At 44.8% G+C, this 17,315-nt stretch overlaps 1 protein-coding gene across 9 annotated transcripts in view; it reads right to left on the bottom strand.

The window, feature by feature from the left end:
* Window positions 1-17,315, bottom strand: part of LOC132384983 (SRC kinase signaling inhibitor 1-like) — a 498,151-nt gene that overhangs the window by 247,410 nt on the left and 233,426 nt on the right. Inside the window, exon 1 of one of the 9 annotated variants that reach the window (XM_059956697.1) lies at window positions 1,001-1,051. The exons of the other annotated variants lie outside the window; for them this stretch is intronic. The gene's annotated coding sequence lies outside the window, so the exon portion shown is untranslated. Of the gene's footprint in view, window positions 1-1,000; window positions 1,052-17,315 lie in introns of those variants that run through there. 9 annotated transcript variants of the gene reach the window in all.

Below are 17,315 nucleotides of genomic sequence, written 5' to 3'. Positions count from 1 at the left end.
ACTTGCAGGTTGAGTCAGTGGTAAGGAAGGCAGTGGAGGTAACTAACTTTGTTGCTTGATGTATTCAATAGCTCAGGATAAAAAAGCCATACAGAATCACCCCCACCCCCACTCTCCCCTTCACCTGGTCTGATGACAGAAAAATTGGTACAGATAGTAGGCAGTTTAAAGGATTTGGCACAGACTAGATGGGCAGAAGGCCTGTTTCTGTGCTGTGCTTTTCTATGACTCTCTTCTAGGATGTTCACAGGGACTTGGTAGTTCTTGTGCAGGATTTTCTAAAGACATTGGTAAGGAGGCAAATGCAATGTTAGTGTTCATTTTGAGATAATGATGAAGCTTCACAAGGCAATGGTCAGTTCTGAGCCCCTTGTATAGGAAAGGATGTCCTGGCATTTGGAGAGGGTCCACAGGAACTTCACGAGAATAATCCTGGAAATGAAAGAGTTACCATTTCAGGAGTGTTTGATGGCACTATGCCTGTATTCACTGGAGTTTTGAAGAATGTGGGAGGATCTCATTGAAATCTAATGAGTATGGCATCTTTCCCCTTCTTTTCCAGTCCTGAAGGGTCTTGGCCTGAAACATTGATAAGGCAGGAATAATTGATAAACAGGGATAAGACAGGAGAATGGGGTGAGAGGGATAATAAATCAGCCATGGTGGAATGGTGGAACAGACCCAATGGGCCAAATGGCCTAATTCTGCTCCTATGTCTACATCTACAAGCAGCACTGCCACAAGAAAGCAGCATCCATCAAAAAAGACCACACCATCCAGGCCTTCAGGAAGGAGGTACTGGAGCCTTGCATCCCACACCAGAAACAGTTCTTACCTCTCCACCATCATGGTTAACTTCACTCACCTCAATCCTGAATTGATTTCAGAACCAATGGACTACTTTTAAGAGACCTACAGCTCATGTACACAGTATTATTTATTACTTATTTATAGTTATTTATTTTTATTGTACTGTACTTGACAACGTCTTATTTTTCACCTTGGTTGTTTGTCACACTTTGTGTAGTTTTTCATTGATTCTGTTGTATTTCTTTGTTCTATCGTGAATGCCTGCAAGACAATGAATATCATAGTAGTATATGGAGACATATACTATGTACTTTGGTAATAAATATCTTTGAACTGTGTCTTACGGTATTATGCAACTCCAAGCTTGTGCTGTAGGTTTCTGTATTTACGGTTAATCCCTGGAATGCTTGTGCAAGCATTGGGAAGGTTCTGAGGTTCCAGAACAGCTGGTTTTTTTTGCCACGGCTTAAATCTTCTCTCAGTTGGTTGAAGCAGTAATTCAGGGGATTAATGTTACTATATCATTCAGAGTCCTCCTGCTGTTATTTCAGCAGTTCTGTCAGACTCTCGGGTGCTCTGTCACGAACAGAAGCGCACTGTGCAATATCTTTCTCAACATTCATCACCCCAGCAGACACACAACATTCCACGTTCAATAACCATTTTTCCTACAGGTAGTGCCTCATCCTAAGAGCATCAAGGGAGATTTTCAGTACAGCTCACAGCTTTACCCTATGTTGAGGGGGTGTTGAATAAGACGATAAAAACATAGGAGCAAAATCATGCCTTTCAGACCATCAAGTCTGCTCCACCATTTGTCATCCCTCTCTACCCTGTAACCTTTGACACTTTTACTAATCAAGAACCTATCAAGCTCCACTTTAAATATACCCAATAATTCGGCCTTCACAGATTTCTGTGGCAATGAATTCCATAGACTCACCAGCCTCAGGCTAATAAAATTCCTCATCTGTTATGAAGGTATGTCCTTTTATTCTGAGATCCTGGACTCTCCCACTATTGGAAATATCCTTTCCACATCCACTCTATCTGGGCCTTCCAATATTTAACAAGTTTCAATGAAATACTCCCTTATTCTTCTAAACTTCAGTGGGTATTTGGCCCAGAGCTATTAAACACTCCTCATATGTAACCTTTTCATTTCTATGATTATTTTCATGAACCTCCTCTGGACCCTTTCCAATACCAGCATATCTTTTCTCAGATAATGGGCCCAAAACTATGCACAATACTCCAAATGCAGTCTGACCAATGCCTTAATAAAGCCTCAGCATTACATCGTTGCTCCTCAAAATCAAACTAAAACCAGCTCTGGCCTGATCGTTTCAGAAATTAACTTATTGCATTGCAGGGCCATACAAAACCAATGATGTATTCCAGGCAACTGGTAACTTGTAGCAAAAACTCAAGACTTATCCACCGAGTTAGCTAGCTGGCTGTTTTTGACGTGACAGGTGAGGAGATTTCCACAGTTCAACAGCAACACAGCACACTAAGTTCACAGAGTACATTGCCTATACTTCTTGCAAATGATCATGAAAGACAATACTTGTCAAAACCTTTGAGGATTAGTCTCTTTGAATTTTTCTGACATGGTGTTATGAACATTATTGGTGTAGTACAGACCGTGCAGCTTCACAACTGGTTTTATGGTCAGTCCTCACGAAGGACAATACGTGAGGATGGGCATTTCAGGCAGGAGTGGGGTCATTGTTGAGTTCTGCACTCATAGTGCACGCGCACACACACACACCTACCTGTGTCTACAAAGGAAAACATTCAGATGCAAAACACAAACACAAGTCTACATACACATGCACACACACATGCAGACTCACACACAGAATGTGGCGCAGTGATAATGTAGTGATTGGGTGGCAGGTGGAGCTACCTCTCTACTAAAGGAGGTGTGAGGCGTTTGTTCTCTCTGCTGGCCTGTAGGTCACCCATGGGCTGCTCAGCCACCACCCGATCAGGGTGCCATGGGAGCAGGTGCTGGAAGGCCGTGTGAGCGGCTGGTGGAGATCACGAGTCCTGGTTATACGACCACTGACGCCAGGCAGACATTCTCTGAAGAGTCTTTACAATGGCAATGGCAAACCACTTCTTAGAAAAATTTGCCAAGAACAATCATGATCATGGAAAGACCAAGATTGCCCTTATATGACATGGCACATAACAAATGAACAAACAAACGTAGTGATATTTCCAAATCAGTCATTGTCAAACCGAGGGGTTGCTGGAGGTGGTAGTGTTCCCAAGCACGTAACACCCTTGCTCTGGATTCCAGGGTTGCAGGATGGTAGACTTAGCAGTGTATAATTTAGGGAGAATCAATTTCCTTCATTTCTGGTAATCACTCTCCCCTCTCTCATTTTCCATTCCCCATTCTGGTTCCCTTCTCACCCCTTCTCTTCTCCTCACGAGCCCATCACCTCCCTCTGGGTCCCCTCCTCCTTCTCTTTCTCCCATGATCCACTCTCCTGTCCTATCAGATTCGTCCTTCTTCAGCTCTTTACCACTTCCACCTATCATCTCTCAGTTTCTCACTTCATACCCCTCTCCCCCACCATTGTTTTCACCTATCATCAGCCAGCTTGTACTCTGCCCCACACCCCCGCACTCACCTTCTTATCTTGGCTTTTGCCCCCTTCCTTTTCAGTCCCAATGAATATCAACTGATTATTCCCCTCCATAGATGCTGTTTGACCTGCTGAGCTCCTCCAGCAGTACCACACACACAGAATGCTGGAAAAACTCAGCAGGTCAGGCAGCATTTATGTATTGGAAATAAAGAGCCGATGATTCGGGCCGAGACCTTTCGTCAGAGTTCCTGCAGCATTTTGATTGTGTTAGTTTAGGGAAGGTCTCCTGACTGCAGGGTTGGTAGGACTGGTTCAAAGGTGTTTAGTAAACTGCATTATAAGCACAGGAAATTCTGCAGATGCTGGAAATCCAAATTAACGCATACAAAATGCTGGAGGAATGCTGATGAAGAGTCTCGGCCCAAAACGTCGACTGTTTATTCCTTTCCACAGGTGCTGCCTGACCTGTTGAGATCCTCCAGCATTTTGTGTGTGTTGTACTGGATTTCCAGCACCTGCAGAAACTCTTGTTTAAGTTAGTAAATTGCATTATAGAACATAGAACAGTACAACACAAGAACAGGCCTTTTGGCCCACAATGTTGTGCTGATCCAAAAAGCGGCACGGAGGCATATAACCACGTAGGTTTCCTCCTGGTGCTCTGGTTTCCTCCCACCATCCCATGATTAGGCTAGGGTTGCTGGGCGGCGTGGTTTAAAGGGCCTATTCTGCACTGTAGCTCAGTAAATAAAATAGATAAACTAGTAATCAAATGGCCAACTAAACTATTCTCATCTGTCACAGAGAGTGCTAGCAATGACTGCACCCAGTTGTGGAGGAACTGTTGTCAGCTCAGAAACTAGAGGTTATGTATAAGAATTCCAATAGAACTTCGGTGGCACGACCAAGTGACACTACGAGACAAATCATTCTCCACACAAGGACCCGGCGATGACTGCTAAATGGGAGTCTTCTTTAAATAATCACAGAATATAGAAAACCCGTGCGAGTCACAATTAACTTTAAAAGATTAAACAGAAAGTGCCTCTAGTTATAACAACAATTAGTAAATGCAGGTGCTCAAGAATCCTGTGGACTCATTCCACTCTTCTGCCTACACAATATCCATATCCTTCCATTTTCCTCACATTCATGTGCCTATCTAAACATCTCTTAAAGGAATCTAATGTATCTGCCTCTGCCACCACTCTGGGTAGTGAATTCCAGGCACCCACCACTCACTGTGTAAAAAAAACTTGCCCCTTACACCTCCTCTGAAACTACCCCCGCTCACGCCTCTAGCATTGTTGAGTTGCAATCCTACATCTGCAGCAACCCTCAGCCAGCCACTCGCCTCATTTCCATCAGTTCATGATTAATCAGCGTGGTCTTTGAATGAACGCAGAGTGTGAACACAAAAATGACAGAAAGAAAACACCGGAATGCGCTCATGGGGAGAAGAAATCAATGGAATAAATAAAGGTTTGATTACAACATGGCTCAGTTCAGTCAAACGTGGCTAAATCACAGGGGCAGCATTGGAAATTTCCTCGGCTCCTGTTAATATCCACTTACGTTATTGATTTGCAGCTCTGGTGGTAAACTAACCCGCTCGTTGGTCACCAAGTCACATGCGATGTCAAAAGAGAAACCCTCAGGCACAAAAGAATGAGGACTTAAGTTATAGAACAAAGACAGCACAGAAACAGGTCTTTCAGCCCAACTCATCCATACCAAACTATTATTTGTAGTCCCATTGATCTGCACCTGGACCACAGCCCTCCATAGCCTTCCAAATTTCTCTTAAATGTTGAAATTGAAACCAAATCCTCCACTTTTGCTGGCAGCTCATTATTGCATGCCTAGCTCTATTGGATTTGTTTGTATTAATTCTACTGTATTTCTTTATTTTCCTTTAAATGCTGGCAAGAAAATTAATATCAAGGTAGTATAATGTGACATATGCATACACTGACAATAAATTTACTTTGAACTTTCTATGGTGCCCGTCACAACTAGGTCATTACAGATAACATTTTTTGGAGGATCACCTACAGCTCTTAGGGTGAGAAGGATATCGAGTTGTAAATCTCAAGTACCCATTAAGAGCGTTACAAGGAGCTGATAACCTGCTTTTGGGGTAACACACACAAAATGCCAGAGAAACTCAGCAGGTCAGGCAGCATCTATAGAAATGAATGAAGAGTCAACATTTCTGGCCAAGACCCCTCATGAGGACCTCACGGATCTTGCCGCCTATCTCTGTGGTAAGTGGTATTCAATTCACAGCCGAGAGTGATGACATTTCCAGAGTTATAGTGTCTATAAAAAGTATTCACCCCCCTCCCTTGGAAGTTTTCATGCTTTATTGTTTTACAACATTAAATTACAGTGGATTTAATTTGGCTTGTTTTGACATTGATCAACAGAAAAAGACTCTTTCATGTCAAAATAAAAACAGATCTCTAGGGTCAAAATGTCTAATGAGAGAGACCATAAGACACAGGGGCAAGATGAGGCCATTTGGCTGATTGAGACTGCTCTGCCATTTCATCAAGGCTGATCCATTTCCCTCTCAATCCCGATCTCCTGCCTTCTCCCTGTAACCTTTCATGCCCTGACTTCTCAAGAATCTATCAACCATTGCCTTAAATACACTCAATGACCTGTTCTCCACAGCAGCCTGTGGCAATGAATTCGACAGATTCACCACCCTTTGGTTAAAGAAATTCCTTCTCATTTCTAATCTAAATGGATGCTGTAATGGAATGGTTGAGCAGACAATGGGCCAATGCCCAAATTCTGTTCCTATTTCTTATGGAATGGATGATGGTTCACTGGGTGGCGGAGTGCAGATATGTCTCTACCAAAGGAGGTGTGAGGCGCTCCTTCCCTCTGCTAGCCTGCAGGTCACCCTCGGGAAAGGTGCAGCACCTGCTTATCCGCCCCCGCCCCCCCCCCCCCACCGATCAGTGTCACGTGAAGCCATGTGAACAGGTGGTGGATGGTTGCTGAAGAGTATTGATAATGGCTGGGGTCACCGTCTTGTAAAGACTCTGCCCAGAAGGCAATGGCAAACCACTTCTGTAGAAATTTACCAAGAACAATCATGGTGATGGAAAGACCAAGATCATGTCATACGACACGGCACATAACGATGATACATGACACAGCACCTAATGATGATGTCATATGACATGGCACATAACAAATGAACGATGGCTCACTGTTTTACACGGGCTGGCAGAACACAATGGACTCAAAAGCCTCTTACGTGCTGCATCATCTCCTGGTTCTACGATCGTGACAAGAATCAAATGTCTTTAGGAGATGTGGAACCAACTCTGAACATTAATTAAAGTAAAATTTAAAACAACCTACCCATTTTCATTGAAGTTTGAGGTCTAATAATTAGCTGATTAAAATCTCCAAAGGCACAGCTCCTTTCAGTAATTTGCAGGAAAGGCTGTTCACAATGCAAATTTATAGAGTAATTATTCAATACCATACATTTGAAATGGGCAAGAGCTCAGCAGAAGGGACACCATTGCTGCATTGCTTTCTCATAAGCTGAGTAATAATGGGGGTGAGAAACAGGTCAGGAATGAAACACTGTGAACTTGTATAATGTACCCCAGATAGAACAAAACATCATCTAATCTCAAACCAGTACCGATCAAAACGCAAATATATGCATGTACCAGCGCCCTGCATCTCGATAGCTTGGTGAACACAGGACATCTGCAGTTAACAATGGGGCTTCTTGACTGCAGAACAACCTCTGCTGTGCTGCAGAGATCAGGGAGCAGCTGCGAAAGGACAGACTGAACAACCAAAAGAGCCAACAACAACCTACACTGCACTGGAGTAGGTGCATCCTGCAGCCCCCTGAAGACCCACCATAGACAACCCCATCTCACGTGATCGGACTCCAATAAGAGAGCCGAATGGTACAGTGAAGAACTGGCACTTCAGCCCATTATGACCGTGCTGGACATGATACCAAATCTCTTCTGCATGCACACGATCCACAGCTCTCAGTTTGCTGCACGTCAATGTATCTATCTAAAAGCCAGTAGTGTAAAGCATTCACCACACCATCCTCCCCACCTCCCTCGGTACCGTGTCCCTGGCACACACAACTTTCCACTGCCCTCTGGTACCCTGCCCCAGGCACCCACCACTCCCGCACCGGGTACCCTGTCCCTAAAACCCACCACTCCCCCCGGTACTATATCCCTGACACCCAGCACTCTCCCCAGTACTCTATCCCTGACACCCACCACTCCCCCCGGTACTCTATCCCAGACACCCACCACTCCCCACACAAAGCAGAGCATCCAATCACCACACAGACTGGTGTACCTAATAAAGTGAGCACCGAATGTTGTCACATACAATGGTGCTCGACAGTTAGTGAACCCTGTAGAATTTTCTCTATTTTTGCATAAATATGACCTAAAGCATTATCAGATCTTCACTCAAGTCCAAAAATTAGATAAAGAGATCACAACTGAATAAATAACAAAGAACTTACTTATTTATTGAGAAAAATGATCCAATATTACATGTATTTGTTGGAAAAATATATGAACCTCTGGGGTAATGCTTTCTACAAAAGTTATTTGGACTCAGGTGTTCCAATCAATGAGATGTGATTGGAGGTGTGGGTTGTAGAGGTGCCCTGCCCTATAAAAAACACACAGGTCAGGTTACTGACAGAGCCTGTTCTTCTCAAGAAAGATCTGTTTATGTGCACCTTGCCTCGATCTAAACTACTTACGGAGGACCTTAGAAGAATTGTCAATGTGAATGAAACTGGAAAAGGCTACAAACGCATTTTGAAAGACCTGAGGGTTCATCAGTCCACAATAAGAGTATTTGTCTACAAATGGAGGAAATTCAGTCCTGTTGCTACTCTCCCTGGGAGTGGGAGTGGGCATTCTGCAAAGATCACACCAATAGCACAACGTGCAATGCTGACGGAGGTGAAAAAGAACCGACGGATGACAGCAAAAGGTCTGCAGAAATCTCTGGAACTTGCTGAAGTGTATGTTCATGTGCCCACTATAAGAGAAACACTGAACAAGACTGGTTTTCATGGAAGGAAAGCACTGCTCTCCAAAACAAAAACAACATTGCTGCACATCTCAAGTATACAAAGGACCACCTGGCTGTTCTACAACACTTCTGGGACAATCTTCTGTGGACAGATGAAACATAAGTTAAATGTTTTGGCAAAGTTGCACATTGCTCTGCTTTGAGGAAAAAGGGCACTTCACACCAACACCAAAACCTCATCCCAACTTTGAAGCATGGGAGAAGGAGCTGCTTTGTTGCCTCAGGGCCTGGACAGCTTGCAATTGTTGAGGGAACAATGAATTCAAAAATTGCATCAATACATTTTACAGGAGATTACAAGAGAATGTCAGGGTAGTAGTCCGTTACCTGAAGCTTAAAAGAAGTTGGGTAATACAACAAGACAACGACCCGAAAGACAAGAGCAAATCAACAACAGAATGGTTTAAAAAGAAGAAAACTTGTGTTTTGAAATGGCCGAGTCAAAGTCCTGACCTTAATCCTATAGAAATGTTGTGGAAGGACCTGAAGCAAGCAGTTCATGCAAGGAAACCCACTAACATCTCAGAGTTGAAGCAGTTTTGTAAGGAGGAATGGCCTAAAATTCCTCCAAGTTGATGTGCAGGACTGATCAACAATTGCTGGAAACATTTAGTTGAAGCTATCGCTGTACAGGGGGTCATACCAGTTACTGAAAGCAAAGGTCCACATACTTTTTCCACAAATACATATAATATTGGATTATTTTTCTCAAATAAATGAACAAATACGTTTTTTGTATTATTTATTTAATTGAGTTATCTATCTAGTTCTAGGACTTGTGTAAAGATCTGATCATGTTTTAGGTCATATTTATGCAGAAACAGAAAATTCTACAGGGTTCACAAACTTTCCAGCACCACTGTATACTACCTTGAGATTCCTGTTCTTGCAGGCATTCACAATAGAACAGAGAAATACAATAGAAACAATTAAAATCGACACCAAAGACTGACAAACTATCAATGTGCAGAAGGCAGACTGAATTTAAAAAAAAAGTAAATAAATAATCCTGAAGAGTCCATAGGTTGTGGTCCAGTTTTGAGGTGAGTGAAGGTAGCCACACTGGTTCAGGAGCCTGATAGTTAATAACTGTTCGCGAACCTGATGGTGTGGGACCCAAGGCTCCTGTACCATCTTCCAATGGAAGCAGTGAGAAGAGAGCATGGCTTAGATGGTGGGAATCTTTGATGATAGATGCTGCTTTCTTCTGGATTGCTGCCAGTGAGGGCAATAATAGGTTGATTTGGCAGATGAGCGCATGCCTAAGGAATTGGTGCAGGGGACAGGTTTTCAGACATTTGAATCATTTGGATCTCTCTGAGCAGTAGCCAGATGTGGGATACTACTTACAATAAGAGGTAGAAAAGGCATGTAAAAAGCACAATACGGGGGGGGGGGGGGGTGTGGGGTGTAATTTCAATATGCAGCCAGATTGGGAAAATCAGGATGCTGTTGGATCTCAAGAGAGAGTATTTGTAGAATGCCTACAAAATTACTGTTCAGAGCAGCTTGTGGTTGAGCCCACTAGGTGAATCGCAATTCTGGATTGGGTGTTAGGTAATGACCCAGATTTGATTTGGGAGTTTAAGGTAAAGAAACCCTGAGGAGGCAGTAATCATAATGTGATGAATTCACCTTGCAGATTGAGAGGGAGAAGCTAAAGTCAGATGCATCAGTGTTACAGTGTACTAAAGGGAAATACAGAGGCATGAGAGAGAAGCTGGCCAAAGTTGATTGGAAGGGGACACGAGTAGGGATGAAAGCAGAAAAGCAATGGCTGAAGTTTCTGGGGCAATTCTGAAGGAGCAGGATAGATACATCCCAAAGACGAAGAGTGTTCTAAAGAGCTGACAAGGAAAGTCTAAGACAATAAAGGAAAAGAGGGGACATATAATACAGCAAAAAGTAGTGTGGGAAGTTAGAGAATCTGGAAGATTTTACAAACCAACAGAAGGCAACTAAACAAAGCCACAAACAGAGAAAAGATGAACTATTAAGATAAGCTAGCCAATAATATAAAAAGCAAACACGAGGAAATCTGCAGATGCTGGAAATTCAAACAACACACACAAAATGCTAGTGGAACACAGCAGGCCAAGAAGCATCTATAGGAAGAAGCACTGTCGATGTTTCAGATTTTTTTATAGTGAGGTTGGGATTGGTGCGGAGGGGGCTATTTTTTATATTGAGGTTGGGATTGGTGCAGAGGGGGCTATTTTTTATAGTGAGGTTAGGATTGGTGCGGAGGGGGCTATTTTTTATAGTGAGGTTGGGATTGGTGCGGAGGGGGCTATTTTTTATATTGAGGTTGGGATTGGTGCGGAGGGGGCTATTTTTTATAGTGAGGTTGGGATTGGTGCGGAGGGGGCTATTTTTTATAGTGAGGTTGGGATTGGTGCGGAGGGGGCTATTTTTTATATTGAGGTTGGGATTGGTGCGGAGGGGGCTATTTTTTATATTGAGGTTGGGATTGGTGCGGAGGGGGCTATTATTTATATTGAGGTTGGGATTGGTGCGGAGGGGGCTATTATTTATATTGAGGTTGGGATTGGTGCGGAGGGGGCTATTATTTATATTGAGGTTGGGATTGGTGCGGAGGGGGCTATTTTTTATAGTGAGGTTGGGATTGGTGCGGAGGGGGCTATTTTTTATAGTGAGGTTGGGATTGGTGCGGAGGGGGCTATTTTTTATAGGGAGGTTGGGATTGGTGCGGAGGGGGCTATTTTTTATAGGGAGGTTGGGATTGGTGCGAGGGGGCTATTTTTTATAGTGAGGTTGGGGATTGGTGCGGAGGGGGCTATTTTTTATAGTGAGGTTGGGATTGGTGCGGAGGGGGCTATTTTTTATATTGAGGTTGGGATTGGTGCGGAGGGGGCTATTTTTTTATATTGAGGTTGGGATTGGTGCGGAGGGGGCTATTATTTATATTGAGGTTGGGATTGGTGCGGAGGGGGCTATTATTTATATTGAGGTTGGGATTGGTGCGGAGGGCGGCTATTATTTATATTGAGGTTGGGATTGGTGCGGAGGGGGCTATTTTTTATAGTGAGGTTGGGATTGGTGCGGAGGGGGCTATTTTTATAGTGAGGTTGGATTGGTGCGGAGGGGGCTATTATTTATATTGAGGTTGGGATTGGTGCGGAGGGGGCTATTTTTTATAGTGAGGTTGGGATTGGTGCGGAGGGGGCTATTTTTTATAGTGAGGTTGGGATTGGTGCGGAGGGGGCTATTTTTTATAGTGAGGTTGGGATTGGTGCGGAGGGGGCTATTTTTTATAGTGAGGTTGGGATTGGTGCGGAGGGGGCTATTTTTTATAGTGAGGTTTGGGATTGGTGCGGAGGGGGCTATTTTTTATAGTGAGGTTGGGATTGGTGCGGAGGGGGCTATTTTTTATATTGAGGTTGGGATTGGTGCGGAGGGGGCTATTTTTATATTGAGGTTGGGATTGGTGCGGAGGGGGCTATTTTTTATAGTGAGGTTGGGATTGGTGCGGAGGGGGGCTATTTTTTATATTGAGGTTGGGATTGGTGCGGAGGGGGGCTATTATTTATATTGAGGTTGGGATTGGTGCGGAGGGGGCTATTTTTTATAGTGAGGTTGGGATTGGTGCGGAGGGGGCTATTTTTTATAGTGAGGTTGGGATTGATGCGGAAGGGGCTATTTTTTATAGTGAGGTTGGGATTGGTGCGGAGGGGGCTATTATTTATATTGAGGTTGGGATTGGTGCGGAGGGGGCTATTTTTTATAGTGAGGTTCGGATTGGTGCGGAGGGGGCTATTATTTATATTGAGGTTGGGATTGGTGCGGAGGGGGCTATTTTTTATAGTGAGGTTGGGATTGGTGCGGAGGGGGCTATTTTTTATAGTGAGGTTGGGATTGGTGCGGAGGGGGCTATTTTTTATATTGCGGTTGGGATTGGTGCGGAGGGGGCTATTTTTTATATTGAGGTTGGGATTGGTGCGGAGGGGGCTATTATTTATATTGAGGTTGGGATTGGTGCGGAGGGGGCTATTATTTATATTGAGGTTGGGATTGGTGCGGAGGGGGCTATTATTTATATTGAGGTTGGGATTGGTGCGGAGGGGGCTATTTTTTATAGTGAGGTTGGGATTGGTGCGGAGGGGGCTATTTTTTATAGTGAGGTTGGGATTGGTGCGGAGGGGGCTATTATTTATATTGAGGTTGGGATTGGTGCGGAGGGGGCTATTTTTTATAGTGAGGTTGGGATTGGTGCGGAGGGGGCTATTTTTTATAGTGAGGTTGGGATTGGTGCGGAGGGGGCTATTTTTTATAGTGAGGTTGGGATTGGTGCGGAGGGGGCTATTTTTTATAGTGAGGTTGGGATTGGTGCGGAGGGGGCTATTTTTTATAGTGAGGTTGGGATTGGTGCGGAGGGGGCTATTTTTTATAGTGAGGTTGGGATTGGTGCGGAGGGGGCTATTTTTTATATTGAGGTTGGGATTGGTGCGGAGGGGGCTATTTTTTATATTGAGGTTGGGATTGGTGCGGAGGGGGCTATTTTTTATAGTGAGGTTGGGATTGGTGCGGAGGGGGCTATTTTTTATATTGAGGTTGGGATTGGTGCGGAGGGGGCTATTATTTATATTGAGGTTGGGATTGGTGCGGAGGGGGCTATTTTTTATAGTGAGGTTGGGATTGGTGCGGAGGGGGCTATTTTTTATAGTGAGGTTGGGATTGATGCGGAAGGGGCTATTTTTTATAGTGAGGTTGGGATTGGTGCGGAGGGGGCTATTATTTATATTGAGGTTGGGATTGGTGCGGAGGGGGCTATTTTTTATAGTGAGGTTCGGATTGGTGCGGAGGGGGCTATTATTTATATTGAGGTTGGGATTGGTGCGGAGGGGGCTATTTTTTATAGTGAGGTTGGGATTGGTGCGGAGGGGGCTATTATTTATACTGAGGTTGGGATTGGTGCGGAGGGGGCTATTATTTATATTGAGGTTGGGATTGGTGCGGAGGGGGCTATTATTTATATTGAGGTTGGGATTGGTGCGGAGGGGGCTATTTTTTATAGTGAGGTTGGGATTGGTGCGGAGGGGGCTATTTTTTATATTGAGGTTGGGATTGGTGCGGAGGGGGCTATTTTTTATAGTGAGGTTGGGATTGATGCGGAGGGGGCTATTTTTTATAGTGAGGTTGGGATTGGTGCGGAGGGGGCTATTTTTTATATTGAGGTTGGGATTGGTGCGGAGGGGGTTATTTTTTATAGTGAGGTTGGGATTGGTGCGGAGGGGGCTATTTTTTATAGTGAGGTTGGGATTGGTGCGGAGGGGGCTATTATTTATATTGAGGTTGGGATTGGTGTGGAAGGGACTATTTTTTATAGTGAGGTTGGGATTGGTGCGGAGGGGGCTATTTTTTATAGTGAGGTTGGGATTGGTGCGGAGGGGGCTATTTTTTATAGTGAGGTTGGGATTGGTGCGGACGGGGCTATTTTTTATAGTGAGGTTGGGATTGGTGCGGAGGGGGCTATTTTTTATATTGAGGTTGGGATTGGTGCGGAGGGGGCTATTTTTTATAGTGAGGTTGGGATTGGTGCGGAGGGGGCTATTTTTTATAGTGAGGTTGGGATTGGTGCGGAGGGGGCTATTTTTTATATTGAGGTTGGGATTGGTGCGGAGGGGGCTATTTTTTATATTGAGGTTGGGATTGGTGCGGAGGGGGCTATTATTTATATTGAGGTTGGGATTGGTGCGGAGGGGGCTATTATTTATATTGAGGTTGGGATTGGTGCGGAGGGGGCTATTATTTATATTGAGGTTGGGATTGGTGCGGAGGGGGCTATTTTTTATAGTGAGGTTGGGATTGGTGCGGAGGGGGCTATTTTTTATAGTGAGGTTGGGATTGGTGCGGAGGGGGCTATTTTTTATAGGGAGGTTGGGATTGGTGCGGAGGGGGCTATTTTTTATAGTGAGGTTGGGATTGGTGCGGAGGGGGCTATTTTTTATAGTGAGGTTGGGATTGGTGCGGAGTGGGCTATTTTTTATATTGAGGTTGGGATTGGTGCGGAGGGGGCTATTTTTTATATTGAGGTTGGGATTGGTGCGGAGGGGGCTATTATTTATATTGAGGTTGGGATTGGTGCGGAGGGGGCTATTATTTATATTGAGGTTGGGATTGGTGCGGAGGGGGCTATTATTTATATTGAGGTTGGGATTGGTGCGGAGGGGGCTATTTTTTATAGTGAGGTTGGGATTGGTGCGGAGGGGGCTATTTTTTATAGTGAGGTTGGGATTGGTGCGGAGGGGGCTATTATTTATATTGAGGTTGGGATTGGTGCGGAGGGGGCTATTTTTTATAGTGAGGTTGGGATTGGTGCGGAGGGGGCTATTTTTTATAGTGAGGTTGGGATTGGTGCGGAGGGGGCTATTTTTTATAGTGAGGTTGGGATTGGTGCGGAGGGGGCTATTTTTTATAGTGAGGTTGGGATTGGTGCGGAGGGGGCTATTTTTTATAGTGAGGTTGGGATTGGTGCGGAGGGGGCTATTTTTTATAGTGAGGTTGGGATTGGTGCGGAGGGGGCTATTTTTTATATTGAGGTTGGGATTGGTGCGGAGGGGGCTATTTTTTATAGTGAGGTTGGGATTGGTGCGGAGGGGGCTATTTTTTATAGTGAGGTTGGGATTGGTGCGCAGGGGGCTATTTTTTATATTGAGGTTGGGATTGGTGCAGAGGGGGCTATTATTTATATTGAGGTTGGGATTGGTGCGGAGGGGGCTATTTTTTATAGTGAGGTTGGGATTGGTGCGGAGGGGGCTATTTTTTATAGTGAGGTTGGGATTGATGCGGAAGGGGCTATTTTTTATAGTGAGGTTGGGATTGGTGCGGAGGGGGCTATTATTTATATTGAGGTTGGGATTGGTGCGGAGGGGGCTATTTTTTATAGTGAGGTTCGGATTGGTGCGGAGGGGGCTATTATTTATATTGAGGTTGGGATTGGTGCGGAGGGGGCTATTTTTTATAGTGAGGTTGGGATTGGTGCGGAGGGGGCTATTATTTATACTGAGGTTGGGATTGGTGCGGAGGGGGCTATTATTTATATTGAGGTTGGGATTGGTGCGGAGGGGGCTATTATTTATATTGAGGTTGGGATTGGTGCGGAGGGGGCTATTTTTTATAGTGAGGTTGGGATTGGTGCGGAGGGGGCTATTTTTTATATTGAGGTTGGGATTGGTGCGGAGGGGGCTATTTTTTATATTGAGGTTGGGATTGGTGCGGAGGGGGCTATTATTTATATTGAGGTTGGGATTGGTGCGGAGGGGGCTATTATTTATATTGAGGTTGGGATTGGTGCGGAGGGGGCTATTATTTATATTGAGTTTGGGATTGGTGCGGAGGGGGCTATTTTTTATAGTGAGGTTGGGATTGGTGCGGAGGGGGCTATTTTTTATAGTGAGGTTGGGATTGGTGCGGAGGGGGCTATTTTTTATAGGGAGGTTGGGATTGGTGCGGAGGGGGCTATTTTTTATAGGGAGGTTGGGATTGGTGCGGAGGGGGCTATTTTTTATAGTGAGGTTGGGATTGGTGCGGAGGGGGCTATTTTTTATAGTGAGGTTGGGATTGGTGCGGAGGGGGCTATTTTTTATATTGAGAGGTTGGGATTGGTGCGGAGGGGGCTATTATTTATATTGAGGTTGGGATTGGTGCGGAGGGGGCTATTTTTTATAGTGAGGTTGGGATTGGTGCGGAGGGGGCTATTTTTTATAGTGAGGTTGGGATTGGTGCGGAGGGGGCTATTATTTATATTGAGGTTGGGATTGGTGCGGAGGGGGCTATTTTTTATAGTGAGGTTGGGATTGGTGCGGAGGGGGCTATTTTTTATAGTGAGGTTGGGATTGGTGCGGAGGGGGCTATTTTTTATAGTGAGGTTGGGATTGGTGCGGAGGGGGCTATTTTTTATAGTGAGGTTGGGATTGGTGCGGAGGGGGCTATTTTTTATAGTGAGGTTGGGATTGGTGCGGAGGGGGCTATTTTTTATAGTGAGGTTGGGATTGGTGCGGAGGGGGCTATTTTTTATATTGAGGTTGGGATTGGTGCGGAGGGGGCTATTTTTTATATTGAGGTTGGGATTGGTGCGGAGGGGGCTATTTTTTATATTGAGGTTGGGATTGGTGCGGAGGGGGCTATTTTTTATATTGAGGTTGGGATTGGTGCGGAGGGGGCTATTTTTTATAGTGAGGTTGGGATTGGTGCGGAGGGGGCTATTTTTTATATTGAGGTTGGGATTGGTGCGGAGGGGGCTATTATTTATATTGAGGTTGGGATTGGTGCGGAGGGGGCTATTTTTTATAGTGAGGTTGGGATTGGTGCGGAGGGGGCTATTTTTTATAGTGAGGTTGGGATTGATGCGGAAGGGGCTATTTTTTATAGTGAGGTTGGGATTGGTGCGGAGGGGGCTATTATTTATATTGAGGTTGGGATTGGTGCGGAGGGGGCTATTTTTTATAGTGAGGTTCGGATTGGTGCGGAGGGGGCTATTATTTATATTGAGGTTGGGATTGGTGCGGAGGGGGCTATTTTTTATAGTGAGGTTGGGATTGGTGCGGAGGGGGCTATTTTTTATAGTGAGGTTGGGATTGGTGCGGAGGGGGCTATTTTTTATATTGCGGTTGGGATTGGTGCGGAGGGGGCTATTTTTTATATTGAGGTTGGGATTGGTGCGGAGGGGGCTATTAATTTATATTGAGGTTGGGATTGGTGCGGAGGGGGCTATTATTTATATTGAGGTTGGGATTGGTGCGGAGGGGGCTATTATTG

Source organism: Hypanus sabinus, chromosome X1 (assembly GCF_030144855.1).
Source record: "Hypanus sabinus isolate sHypSab1 chromosome X1, sHypSab1.hap1, whole genome shotgun sequence".
NCBI classification, from domain to species: Eukaryota; Metazoa; Chordata; class Chondrichthyes; order Myliobatiformes; family Dasyatidae; genus Hypanus; species Hypanus sabinus.
The sequence above is the reverse complement of the archived record's forward strand: the minus strand, read 5'-3'. Positions and strand labels throughout refer to the sequence as shown.